At 42.3% G+C, this 14,115-nt stretch overlaps 1 protein-coding gene across 9 annotated transcripts in view; it reads left to right on the plus strand.

The window, feature by feature from the left end:
- Positions 1-14,115, plus strand: part of TSNARE1 (t-SNARE domain containing 1) — a 500,311-nt gene that overhangs the window by 83,383 nt on the left and 402,813 nt on the right. The window contains exon 3 of one of the 9 annotated variants that reach the window (XM_087740086.1): positions 5,606-5,691. The exons of the other annotated variants lie outside the window; for them this stretch is intronic. The gene's annotated coding sequence lies outside the window, so the exon portion shown is untranslated. The remainder of the gene's footprint in view (positions 1-5,605; positions 5,692-14,115) is intronic. 9 annotated transcript variants of the gene reach the window in all.

The raw sequence follows: 14,115 nt of genomic DNA on the forward strand, positions 1-14,115 counted from the left end.
CATGATTTCTGTCTGTGTGAGTGGAAACGCTGAGAGAGAAGGAGGAGAGGACAGAGCTGGGAAGCTGGAGGAGCAGGTCACAGCAAGAGAATCACTGAATGTGTGAGGCAAGAGCTAGGTCAAGAGAAGAGTCATAGGAACAGGGTTAAGCATTTGGACATTGTTGAACTTGAACATTCTAATTTCACTTTCCAGCTGTAGTGTTTTATGCCTGTTGCAGATTAGCCTCTGCGAACAGCCGAGCACCCACCCAGCCGCTCACCTCCCACCCCAAGCTTGATGGAGGAAGAAAATAGGATGAGAAAGCTCATGGGTCAAGATAAAGACAGGGAGATCACTTACCAGTTACCATCATGGGCAAAACAGACTCGACTTGGGGAAAATTAATTTATTGCCAGTTAAAATAGATTTGGGTAGTGAGAAACAAAGATAACATTAACCCCACACCTTCACTCCATACCCCAGACTTTTTTCCCAGGCCCAATGTCACCCCTTCACTCCCGACTCCCCGCAAGGGGCACAGGGGGTGGGGAGGGGGATTGTGGTCAGTCCATCACAGCCCCTCTCGGCTGCTCCTCCCTCCCCACACGTCTCCCTACTCTCACTTGGGCTCTCTACCACCACAGCTACTGCAGGAAGCATCCCAGTACATGCCCTTTGGTGTTAACCTGATCTAAGGCAGCTTTGAAATAGCCCCGATGGGGCAGGGAGGAGAGGGGAAAGCTATGGGATTTGGCTTAGGAGTGTTTGCACAGTGGTGGGATTTACATATCTCAGCTAGTAGGAATCCTTCCCTCAGTGGTGTTGGCTCATCTTGAAGATGGTGATTTCAGACTGTTTTTTTATGATAGCACAACATGATGTTTCTGAAGAAGGAGGGTCAGAGGTGATGTCCAGCTCTGAAATAGCATCCTGATGCTGGAGATGTGGGAAAGGGGACTTTTAAGGGACGTTTGCTCTGTGGTTTCTCTTAGGGAGAAGGTTAACATGTCTGTGTAACATGGAAACTGCAGCTCTTGGTGTGAAAGGACAAGCTTATAGCCTTTCTATCCTATTCACAGTATGCCATGCAAAGTACCTGTAAGCTTCATGCCCCATCTCTTTATTTTGGAAATACTTTCTTTCCATCATTGTTCCAGTTCAGGTGTGGCAGGACCTGCCTGTGAGTATGTCAAAGCGTATGAAAAATCTCCCTGAAAGGGGGAGAGAGAACCACAAACTGTTTTTAAAAATGAAGATAAAACCCTCTGCATCCCCTGGGGATGGACTGAATGAAGCAGAGATTGCACCGAGTCCTGGCTTTGCTGTGCAACGCCCGTTGCAGACCCAGGGTGCCAAGAACACCTCTACAGGGGCAGGAGGGATGATTTTTAGCTAAATTAGGAAATGGGCAAAATAAAAAGAGCAGCAGCAAGAAGCCATAATGTTGCCTAAACTGCTTTTGAAGCGTCCCCTGATGTGACCATGTCTCCTAGGTGGTTGTTCCTACCTGGTCGGATGAAGCTTGCTCCGGGAATCCGGAGCCCTGACTTACCCTCACGTGCTCATTTGGATCTGCAAGGCTGAATTTGGTCTTTTCTTTTCCTCTTTTGGGGAACTTAAGGCCCCCTCCCTTCCTGGATGTCCCTTGAGCTGTTGCTCTTGTGCTGCCCAACCTGGTGAAATCTCTTCTGGAACAGCGGGTCCAGCTGTAAAATGAATAAAATGAGATGGTGGTTTTATATGGCACCTTTCGGGCTCCAAGTATCCCATGGCCCTCCTCAGAGCAGTGAGCTCGCAGCTGTTGTGCTGAAAACCAGAGCAGCAGCCCTCAACTTGGCCATGGGCATGGTGGGTTTTGACAGATGGAAAGGACCTAATGGGCTCCTAGGCTGGTGTCCAAGAGCATAGAGCTTCCCAGTGGCATGTTCTTCCCATCTGGCCACGTGTCCTGTGTCTCAATGTTTTTTTTTAAATCATTCTTCTGCTGTCTGTATCTTTCTATGAGAGTGAGTAGGAGATCAAGGTTTGTAGATCAGCGTGGTTTGGATGGTGGGCTTGGACTCATTTGGGTCTGGTTCCTGGTTTGCGGGTGGTTTTGGGACCTCAGGCACCACCAGGAAATAAATATGAGTGCCCTTAAAGTAGGAGAGCAGAGTGGGAACGTTTCCTTAGATAGGACCCAAACCTCTGTTGGTTAAAGACAATGGGAAAAGTGTCGAAAGGAGTTGATTTGGCCCAGAAATGGGAGGTTTGGTAAAGGGGGCAGTGAAGGCACCCAGTGTGATGGGAGCAGAGCTGGAGATGGGTTTGGCAGTGGGAGAGCCCTGTCGATGGGACCCATCCAGTCATGCTTCTGCGTGGTGGTTTGCAAGCTGGGACCTTGCTGCTCTCCTGGTGCGTGATGCATCACGGAGAGCCAGCTTCTCCACTGTTCTGCCCCCGCACCTGTGGTTCCTCCTGGCCTTGAAGCACATTTGGGTCCTGCTGGTGATAGTTCCTACGTGGATCACATTTTGCCCCTTGTCTGGCATAGCTGCATTTTGAGGAGTTTTATCTGAGGACAGTGTTTCTCCAATCCTTGCGAATACAGATTTTGGGATCCTTTGCGCACCTTTACACATAGAGGTATAGGAAGTGTGACAAGCCTGCACTTTCTTTTCCCTTTTACCTCTGCTGTAAATTCAAACCCTGTGTAACAACATCTCCAACTACTTTCTAGGTCCCAGAGCTGCTGTAATGAAGAAAACCATCAGTCATTTCAAGCTGTGACCTAAAATAGGATCTGTCTTTCCAAATTTTCTAAGTTTCTGTACATGTAAATCCCCTGGTCTAATGCATCTATTCTTTTTTTTTTTTCCTTTTTACTTTTTTTCCTTTTTTTTTTTTGTTTGTTTTCCCTCCTCCTAGTACTATGTTTGCTACACGAGATAATGTTAAGGGTGTTATATATTTTTGCATAAGAGATTTTTGTTTGTAGTTGTGCTTTCCTGGAAGAAACACTCTACTAGGTGAGATACTAGGAATGTTGTAAACTCCCATTATCAAACAAATTTTGTGCAAAGACGAGAAAGAGGTATGTTTGTAATACAGTAATTTAGGTAGAGCAGCACTAATGCGAAGTTGAACACGGTTGTTTCTTTGCATTCTGTTTCTAAATTAAAAAAAAAGGGCCAACAGCAAAAAAGCCCAAACAAACAAAAAAAACCCTTTTAATATTTAATGGAGAAGAGTAAGGATGTGATTTATTTGTATAATGTAAGCATTTCCACAAAGACAGGCAAAGGTAGAATGTAAATAGCTCCTGGGGAAGAGGATGGTTTCTTTTTTATGGACTTAAGACAGAAAAGCTGGTGTGTTGTAGGCACTGCTGTTGATTCCAACCACTGGTTCAAGACAAGGCTCCAAAAGAGAGGTTACTGATCCCGAGAGCATGGCTTGGAATCCCTGACAAGCTTAGTGGCAAAGGCGGCTTTTTTTTCCTGGATCCCTGTGACATAAGCTCATTATTTTCTGCTGAACATCAGTATTTCACTTAAATTGTCTTTGCTGCCGTGAAGACCAAGGAACAACCTACTGGATGTAAGTGAAGCGGGAAGGCTGTGCTAGAAGACAGTGTTCATGGCGGGTGATTTGGGGTTTGGGGGAGTATCTGGAGGAAGGTGATGCTTCCTCGAGTACTTGCACCTTGAGTACTGTGTTCAGTGTTGGGCCCCTCACTACAAGAAGGACACTGAGGTGCTGGAGCGTGTCCAGAGGAGGGCAACAAAGCTGGTGAAGGGTCTGGAGCATAAACCTTATGAGGAGCGGCTGAGGGAACTGGGGTTGTTTAGCCTGGAGAAGAGGAGGCTGAGGGGAGACCTTATTGCTCTCTACAACTACCTGAAAGGAGGCTGTAGCGAGGTGGGGGTCGGTCTCTTCTCCCCAGTAACAAGTGATAGGACAAGAGGAAAAGGCCTCAAGCTGTGCCAGGGGAAGTTTAGGTTGGATATTAGGAAAAATTTCTTCACCGAAAGGGTAATCAGGCATTGGAAGAGGCTTCCCAGGGAAGTGGTTGAGTCCCCATCCCTGGAGGTATTTAAAACACAGGTAAATGTGGTCCTTAGGGACATGGTTTAATGGTGGACTTGGCAGTGTTAGGTTAACGGTTGGACTCGATGATCTTAAGGGTCTTTTCCAACCTTAGCGATTCTGATTCTTTCTTTTGGGAGCTTCAGTTTTTGCATGCCAAGGAAGCAAGTTCCCAAACTGGTCACAGTAACCTAGTCTAAATTAACCTCTTATCCCTTCTTGTCGACTGGAGAGTTTACAGAGTTTTTCAGTGTTTTTAGTGTCCATCCTGTGGTTCCTGCTTTGCATTGGTAGGAGGAATGGAAATACGTTTGATATGGAGTGGCTCTATCCCACCTGTGCCCAGGGGAAGCAATGATTTTGCTAGAGAAAAGTGCTGGCAATTGCCTCCAAAATAATTTGTTTTGAAAAGCGGTTTACTTGGCAGAGTTTCCACACTGGGACGTGCTCGGGACCGAAGGCTCCTGCCCTTCCTGACTTGAATGACTGAACTCTGACACTGGATTTAAAGAGCATCACAAAATGGAGTTCGAAGATAATGCTATAAAAAAGAAGGGGGGAAGAAGTGTAGGGAAAGAAGCGGCATCCTCTCAAAGGCTTTTGCTTTCATTTTCATAAACATTCATAATTTAGTTCAAAATGGGAATTGGGCAAGTTTCAAGATGCTGGAGTTGATTGGATGTGATTTATCAAAAGATGAGGGTTAGTGGGCTTCCCGAGACAGGTGGTTGCTTCAGGGAATTTTTTAATTCATATTTTTCTATTTTCATTACTTGCTAAAATACTTCAGGTGTGTTTATGTGTAGTTTCTGTGCACCAAAAGAAGGTCTGTCAAGGCAAGCTCAGGGCTAGTGTGCTTTGCCCCCAAAAGATGCCTCAAAGGAGACACCTGAATTAAGCAGTTATTTTGGTATCTATAACAAAGGAAAGGCAGGAGGAGGAGAAGCAAGGAGGAAGAAAGAGATGGGGAAAGCTACTTGTCACAGTTGCAATCAGCCTACTGTGCTGCAAAGAGAATTAAGGAAACGCTGGAGAAACTTGATCCCAAAGAAAATTCATTTGTGCCCCAAATCCATTTGTTTCGTTCAAAATAACGTTGGGCTACTAGAAGATAATCAAGTTAGCTCAGCTCTGATCAGGAGCATCAGTGGCAGAATTGTCGTCTGAGAGAAAACGTTGCTGAAATAGCACCCAGATGCTAACGAAGATGATGCTACACAGGGTGGGTGACACTGCTTGAAGCCACCCCAGATCTTTTCTCTCTCTTTTCCAAAAAATCTGCCAAGGCGGTTATGGTCCTTGCATCCATGTATGTGCTGAGCTTTGCCACTGAGTGTAGCTCTAGTGATTTCAGTGGCAGCTGAGAAACAGATTATAAAGCCAGAAAGATTCACTCTCATTATCTAGTCTGACCTTTTATATAGCAAATACCTTAAGTCTTTTTCCCTTCAGGTATTTTCCCTCTGAACTAAAGCATATCATTTAAGTGGGGGAGGGAAATCTAAACTTAGATTCTCTCTCATTGGCTTCTTTTTTTTTTTTTAAATCTCCACAGTAGATTTTTCCGATGGTAATGATCCCTCCTGATGGAAATTTGCACCTTGTGTCTAGTTTGTGACCAAGTTTAAAGTTCAACCTATGGTGAGTTGGCTTGTTTGGCTAATCAAAGAGTCCGTTAAAGATTATTTCCATACAATGATGATGGATACATAAATATTTAGATAAAGTTGCACCAAAATGTACCTTTGGTTAAGCTAAACATATCACAGTCATGGAAAACCTCTGCATTTCCAATATTTGAATATTTCTCTGGATTCTCTTTTGATGCTTGGTCAATGTTTCATAGAACTTGGCAGTAGAGTTGGACGCAATGTGGCCATGACTGAGTGCAGCACTGAGAATCATGGAGCTCCCCATGTCAGTGACCTGTTGGTACAACATTTTTAACCAATTCCACTGATCCTTGCGTGACCTTAAACTGTTTGTACAGAGTCATTGATAAAAATGACCAAGAATCCACCATCCCCATTGGACTGTTCTGGAAACATGTCCCGTCTCTGGTAATTACATGCATGTTATTATAGGCCAATATCTTGATGAGTTTTTTATTCTGGGATGCGCTGGTTTTCTTTGGTCACTGGAGATGGTGCTCTGCCTCGCGGGCTTCAGTGTTGTCACCCTTATCAGTGAGACTTGTCATCTTGGGGATGAAAACATGTCGCCAAGTTCAATAAGCCATAGTTTCCATAAATCCATACTGATCTGAATATTTGCCAACTGTTTCTCATGGCTGAGCATTACGTTACCAGTAGTTGGAAAACCAATGCATTGAGCTACCCCTTGCTGGAGGGAAAGCAAGGGTTAAATTACCCACTGCATCAGGAAATTAAGATATTCTTCTTTAATAATTGAGTCCAACATCAACTGTTTCTTCTTATTTTTCTTTTTTTTCCCCCTTTCTTTTCTTTTCCCGGATTTGTTGTTAGGCTGGCAGGCCATTAATGAGCACTGCGTTATCTGTTTTACCCTTTCGCTTTGATTCAACGTTAGCTTTTCTTCTGGAATTTCCTTGATTTTTTCCGAATGGTGTCACAAATCAGCACTAATGAGCCAAATCTCACTGCTTGCCATGGTCTTTCACAGCGTTGGTGCTTACGTTACCAAGGCTTGCTGGATTTAATCACATCTGCGCTGTTAGTTTTGAACTTTCCGGAGCAACTGATGGGGCGGACGATAATTTCCACCAGCTTTCATTGAAATTTTGTATTTTCCAAAGATAAAAAAAGTTACAAGCTTTCCTGATTTTTCTGAATTGTTTCCGAGTTTGGTCTCTCCTGTCCTGTCCTGCATCAGCTGCATTGTGCAAATTAGCTTTTGCCCTTCTTTTTAACTTATTTATTTGCTTTTTTTTGGCAGTAGTTTTCTTGTATGGTTTTTTGGGTGTTTTTTGTGTTGGTTGTTTTTTGATTTTGTTGGTTGTTTTGTTTTGTTTTGTTTTTTAACTGAACTGCTACTCTTTTTTTCTTTTCTTTTTTCACCCCAACTTCATATATGAGCATATGGGTTTGGAGTGGTTTGCACAGTTCTTTACCCCATGTAAGAAGGGTTGCCTTCTTCCCTAACTGAGAATTGTGGACATTCAGGAAGAGATACCCATGAAATGCCTACACGTTGTTGATATTTTTATCACCTTTAACATATCCAGTTTTCCCTTCTCTTTTTCTACTTACATGCCTTTGTAAAACAAACCTTTTAAAACCAGCAAGGGTTTATGTTACTGTTCTAGGTGGGTGTTTTTTTAATACTTTTTTTTTTTTTTGAGTGAACAAGTCATGATTACCCAAGCAGCCACTAATTTTCAGTTCTTTGATCAACTCCTTTATATCAAGATGAGGTCTAACGCAAAATTCCCTGGAGCGGTGCACAATGCTTTCTGAGGTAGGAGACTTGTCAGCTGTAATATTAAATAATTCTAGGGACGTTTTAGTCCTGGCAGCAGGAGACTTCAAGCATATGCCAGTCAGACTGAAAGTCCCTTTAGGGAACATTTTTCCTTACACTTCATAGGCAAGTGTTGGTCTTCTCTGGTGTGTCGTCTTATTCTGCATGCTGCTTGGTTTGTCAGTGGTGTGGAAATACTGTCACACGTGGCTTTGAATGCTCTTGCTTTGTTGGTCCCTCTTGAAGAGGTTATAGCCTGGAAAAGTCATGTCCTGAGTATTCAAAGGCCTCTCCACGTTTTGATGGTATCCATTCATATGGGGCTATCAAAGCTTCCCTAATGGGAGAGCTGACCTTCACTCTAGACTGCGAACAGAAATTGTGACCATCTGATTGCTCTTTTGAGAAGCTGATGGGTGAAATAACTCAGTCCTGTCTGAAAGGTTGACACTGATCTACTGAATCAATCCTTTTTATGAAATTCTTTCCTTTTCTGATGGTTGTACTGAACTGTAATGAAGCTTGTATCCCTGTCTACAACGCTGGCTGAAAAGGTCTTGCTTGACTTAGTCATGACATGCACACAAAAATTACTCAAATGCTTTAGAATTTTACTTCATTAAGTGAAAAAGTTTGACAGATTTCTGCAAAGGACGGTGGATGTGGTTTCTGGTTTTCCCTGTGGGTAAAATAGCACGAGAGGTTGGGCTGGACTACGCTAGTGGAGATTTCTGGCAGAAGTAAGAAAGGAAGAAGCTCTCTGGAGACTCCAGCTTGAAACCACGGGCTGGTGTTTACCCTCTCCAGAGGATTTCAGGTAGTGGCTGATGGGGCTTATCTTTATTTGGGATTCTTGTGCCTCTATTCAGTTCGTTATGGGCTTGTCTTAGAGATGAACAAATCCATACTGCGGTTAGAATAACGTATTGAGACTCACGGGAGAAATCCAAATATTTTAAAGAGATGCTGAAAGGTGTCTCATTTTGGGGTTATTTTAAAAGTTATTTAGCTTATAAAATTGAAATCCATGTACATTCATATGTTGTAATTTTAAATACATAGATTCACATTCAAAACCAAAATGTTTTTCACTGAAGGAGAAACTCGTGTGTGCAGAACTGCTGGAGGAGGGCTAGAGAACGAAATGCCTGAAAGCTAAACAGTTCTTCTCCTTTCAGAAAATGCAGCTTTCAGACTGTTCGGGTTTTGCAAAGTAAAGCCAGTCTCGAGTTTCCAGATCCCGAGAGTCCTTCAAGTTTAATTTATCTGTGTTGGCTTCAGTGACAGAGACTAGGCATACGTGAGCATTTTGTTTTAACTAATGGCCCTTCGGAGCAGCAGCTGGATGCTTCAGCAGTGTTGAGATAGGGTGTGAGGCATCTTAAAATAGTGAGTAGATGCAGGGAGGAAGGAAAAACAGCATCTTCTCCAAGGGGCTGTTGTCTGCCTGGACCTCAGGACAGTGCAAAGATGTCTGCACAGGGAAGATTCTTTAACCTTGCAAAGTGAAAAGCTAGATTTTGGTTTGGTGGTTTTGTGCGTTTTGTAGTTTTTGATAACTTTTGAACCTTGAATTCTCAGAACCGTCAGTTGAGCTAGAAGAGTTTTCTTTGTATACATCAGACACTGTTAGCTCTTGTAGCTTTTTTTTTTTTAATTAAAAAGCCACTAAAGGCAGGCTGTGCACACTCTTGCAAACTGCTGAGTGTAACACTTAGAATATCTTGTTCTTCTTGTGTTCTCATTTGGACCAGCATGGAGAGAAATGCCTTGAGGGTTTATCTGTGTTCTCTTTATTCCTCTATCTTTATAAATATATACACAACTAGGAAGATGGAAAGAAAAAGGAGGTTTGCAAGAGAGTGAACTAAATCACTGAAAAACGATCCCACGGAGGAACGCGAGCAGGAGCAAGGGTCAGCCTGCCTTAATGAAATTACATCGTTTGAGGTTGTTATTTTAAGAGCTATTCCATCTCGCCATGCCTGAGGACTAGCGTCATGCTGTTAAATCAGGGAGGCTGATTTGGTTCGGTGGGCTCCGAGACAATATCCTGGTACAGGAGGGATGCCTTAATGGTTAAGGTTAACTCATATCAGCGACTGCTGTTATGTTTTGACAGCTGACATGCTGTTTGCTGTGCTCTTCCTACTCTTAGATAGGGGAACATCGTGAACAGTGTGGCTACGGTGGAAACGTGCCGATTATTGCCATGTTTTTAATAGTGGCCATTATGTATGGGAGCTGTGTCGTTCGTAAAGTGCGTAGCTAAACTTGCTGCTTTTTTCTTTTTTTCTTTTTTTTCTTTTTTTTTTTTTTCCTTAAATGAGTAATAGTTTTGAAGAAGTGCACTTGAATTTGGTTGCCATGGCATGTGAGTGAGGTCTAGTGCAGCTCCTAGAAAGCGCAGCCTTGACTTTAAGGATGGCTGTTACAGCTGAGATCCTGGATAGCTGATTACAGTTCTCATCTGTCTGAAGCATCTATGGGGAGCGGGATGCTCTCCTAAGGAGATGGTGCACGCCACAACGGGATAAGGAATAGCTCTGTGCCTTTCTGAGTGTGGCCAACATGTAGAGACATCTATATCGCTGTGTAATACCTTCTTCAAGATAAATGCCATGAAAAGCCTGCAACGCTGGACAAATTTGCTCTGCCATATGCTTGTGGAGGAGTATTTTTCTGAAGCTTTTATGTATGACTGGTAATCATAGATTGGTTTAGAGAGACATTTCTGAAAGTGTGAAGGGAAAGGAAGGGCAGCATGCTAATTTGAATTAATTGTAGTGCTTATCAAGTCAACATCCAGTGGAGACCAATTCATTATGTAGTGTCTTCTTTTGCTTGTAAAAAGCATAGTGCTGCATTGAACAACGAATCCAAGTTCAGCTTAAAAAAAATTGGGATACGCCCCTAACATCTAATATGTTGTAAGTTCTTATCTCATGTGGTAATACGTGAAATGGGTTTGGAAGCAGACCACAGTGTGGGGGTTTTTTTGTTGTTGTTTGTTTGTTTGTTTTCCCCTTTTTAATCTACAGATATATGAGAGGAGCTAGTTATTTGTGTAGCATAAAGCTGAGAAGATCCAACAGAGATCAAAATTCAGGTTTAACACATACATTGTTATGGAAGGAATTTGTGTTTTAAGATCTTTTGTCCGTTACTGGGGACAGGGAGAAGAACAAAGATGCATAGCCTTGAGCAAGAAATCTGAGAGCCATGACCTGGACTTCCATCCCCTGGTTTCATCCCACTGCCTTCACCTTGTTACCTTTCACAGCAAATCCACAAGTCCCAAGCACTGCCTTGATGCATGCCCTGAAACAAAGAGGTTGAATTACTGATATTATAGAATCATAGAATCACTTAGGTTGGAAAAGACCTTGAAGATCATCAAGTCCAGCTGCTAACCTAGCACTGCCAAGTCCACCACTAAACCATGTCCCTAAGCACCACATCTACCTGTCTTTTAAATCCCTCCAGGGATGGGGACTCAACCACTTCCCTGAGCAGCCTCTTCCAGTGCCTGACAGCCTTTTCAGTGATGAAATTTTTCCTAATATCCAACCTAAACCTCCCCTGGCGCAGCTTGAGGCCATTTCCTCTTGTCCTATCCCTTGTTACTGGGGAGAAGAGACCCACACCCATGTTGCTACAACCTCTTGATGCTCAGTCACATCCTTCTCCAAAAGTCCTGCCAGGACCGATGGGATTATTTGCAGTTTAAAGGGGAGCTCCGTGTTCATCAGCTCTATCATCTACAGGAGCACAACAAATAAGGTTGATCTGCATGTGAGATATATATATATAGATATATATATATATATAAACAGCTCTCTCCTTCTTGGGGAGCTGTTGTCTGGCAGTCTGGATGTTGGCAAAGGGAACGTACATTTTTAGGAGCAGAAAATTGAGAACTTTTTGGCTGATCTTAAATGAAAAAGTGGATACTTTACCCTTATGACACATGATGAAGTATCTTTTGGTATCTAGAGACAGCACTGTCATGGGACTAGGCTGTTAATTTATTATGTGAATGATGGTGGTATCAGCCTGTGCTTATCTGAGCTAAGTCTATTTTAATGAAGAAACTCTTGAACTTGGAATTTAGGGAACAACTTTGGGCTAAATTAAGCAAAGGGATAATTTCTCTTTTCACAGAATTTTAGAATCAACATTGATTAATTGGAGTCACTTGCAGTAATTACAGCTGATATTAAAGTCTGTTGTGGGTTTTGGTTGGTTTTTTCTTTTTTTTTTTTCCCCCTCTGTATAATGTTATTATATCTTCTGTGAGGGTTTAAAAAAAAAAAGACAGGTGGAGAGCCTTTGGTTTCCACCTCATCAAAAAGAAACGTACGTTTTGGTGACAGAAGATCTGTAAATATTTTATAGAATTCAGCCGGGAATCCATCTGGACCAGCTTTCTTTTTTTAGCCTTTCGTTCTTTTATAGTTTCCCTTATTTTTATCTGCAGAGAGCGGCTATCTCAACTTTTTGAATTGAGTATTTGAAAATGGATTTCAAAACGTTCTCTGCAAAATAACAGCCTGGTAAAGGCATGTATTTCCTTAGAGCAATTTAAAGTGGGACTACCCATCCCTACTGGAACTTGCACATACTCCGTTTTACAATGAAACAATTTATTCTGAAGCATCTGCAATATATACAATGCCCGGCAAAATTTAATTGATGCAGTTGTTTATGATACTTAGTTGAAATTGCAACAATATCTTCTGATTTTTATGAGCATGTAATCATTAGGGGCCAGATTCTCATACCTTTCGTGGATAACAAATTTAATCCTTGGATTAAGGCAGCAAGAAGAAGGAGGCACTGTTCAATTTGAATAAATATTTCTCGTCTCATCGTGGAACGAACCCATTAGACACAACTCTGTGCACCCTCCCTGTGCTCCCTGAACTTAATTGCCTGAATTGTTTGGGTTTTTATTTGACCTTAAACTATTTCAGTTATGCTCCAGTTGCAGTGTTTTCGTTTCATAGAATCATAGAATCATAGAATTGTCAAGGTTGGAAAAGACCCTTAGGATCACCAACTCCAATCGTTAACCTATCACTGCCAAGTCCACCACTAAACCATGTCCTCGGGCACCACGTCTACCCGTCTTTTAAATACCACCAGGGATGGGGACTCAACCACTTCCCTGGGCAGCCTGTGCCAGGGCCTGACTGCCCTTTTGGTGAAGAAGTTTTTCCTAATATCCAACCTAAACATTTCCTTCCTTATAACATAGTGGGATTGGGTTTTGATTTGAAAGGTACAACGAATAAGCTTTTCTGCGTTCTTTAAATTTAAAGCTAGAATTTTCATCTTTGCATAGCTGACTTGTCTTTTAAGTTTTTTGTTTTTCACGTTAAATGTGATTTAATCAGTTTATTTACCAAGGGGAATATAAATGCTGGAGAAGAGGAGCCATGAACTTGGTGAATGGTTCTAGAAGCTAAGAGATGCCTTTGGACTTTCTCTGATGGGTCTTCAGAAGAACTTTATGTGCTTTGGGACCCACCAGACACCGTGGTCCTTTCTCTCGGGCTCTCCTAAGAGCTCTCCAACCTGGTCCAACTCTTCAAGGAGGTGGGAGGGGACATGGACTTTGTATTCCTCGGGAAGATCCATGTTGGGTGGATATGCCCTACAGCTGTGATTGGTTCAGCCAAGGATTTTTGTCTGGTCTGAAGCCACGTAAGGCCCATACGATCTCCAGTTCTCTCTGCTTTCCTTTGCTTTCAGGAGTTTGGACTTTCCTCTTCACTTGATTCACAAAAGGAGGAAAGTGGCCAAACCCATTAGAGATCTCCTAGATCCTCCACTGAGATAAGAGGGGAAACAAAACCAAAAACCTGTGGAAGGGATGGAAACTCCTCCAACATTTGTCTCATTCATTTTTGCCCAGGGCTTCTTTCGTTCCTTTTGTCACTTTTTTGGGGGGGAGGGTATCAAATCTCCTCTGTTCACCATTTGTTTTTTGGACATTTCTCTTCCTGCACAAGCTATTCCATGCTTTTCACCTCATCCTTGAGTTTTCAGTTTCATTTTCCAATCAAAACACTTTTCGCTTGCACTGGCACCTTGCAGCTGTAATTTCCGTGGATTATTTTGTGTCTGTATAGGTTTGGATGGCTTCCCAAAGCTTTGAATGTAACACAAGCAAAAGGTGCAATAGAACATTTGAAATACAAGTTCTTTTGGTCCATGTCCCAACTCCATGACAGAGTCTCCTTCATTTTATGTTTTATTTATTTCATTTTCAGAACGATGCTTTCTTCAGGCTGAGAAAGTTTGTGAGATAAAAAATATAAGTTAAAAACTGACTGCTTGCATACGAAGAGAAAACTTCTTCTTAAATGCAGATCCTATCCTTTATGTAGAATCAAGCCACTAAAAACAACAACAACAACAACAAAAAACTGATTAAAAATGAGGCCAGTGAGATTACACAAACTTGGATAGAGAATAAAAAAAATGATCTGTGGGAGTATGTATTTCTACTTCGTATTGCAGTTCTGTGTAATGATGTTGTAAAGGGAATGCCTGCATGATGAAAGTGCTGTGGGCTCTACCGTCACAGGCTGAAAGCAGATACAGCAGAACAGGGTC

The sequence above is a fragment of the Nipponia nippon genome, unplaced genomic scaffold, assembly GCF_047370975.1.
Source record: "Nipponia nippon isolate SJK-2023a ecotype South Korea unplaced genomic scaffold, ASM4737097v1 scaffold_1, whole genome shotgun sequence".
NCBI classification, from domain to species: Eukaryota; Metazoa; Chordata; class Aves; order Pelecaniformes; family Threskiornithidae; genus Nipponia; species Nipponia nippon.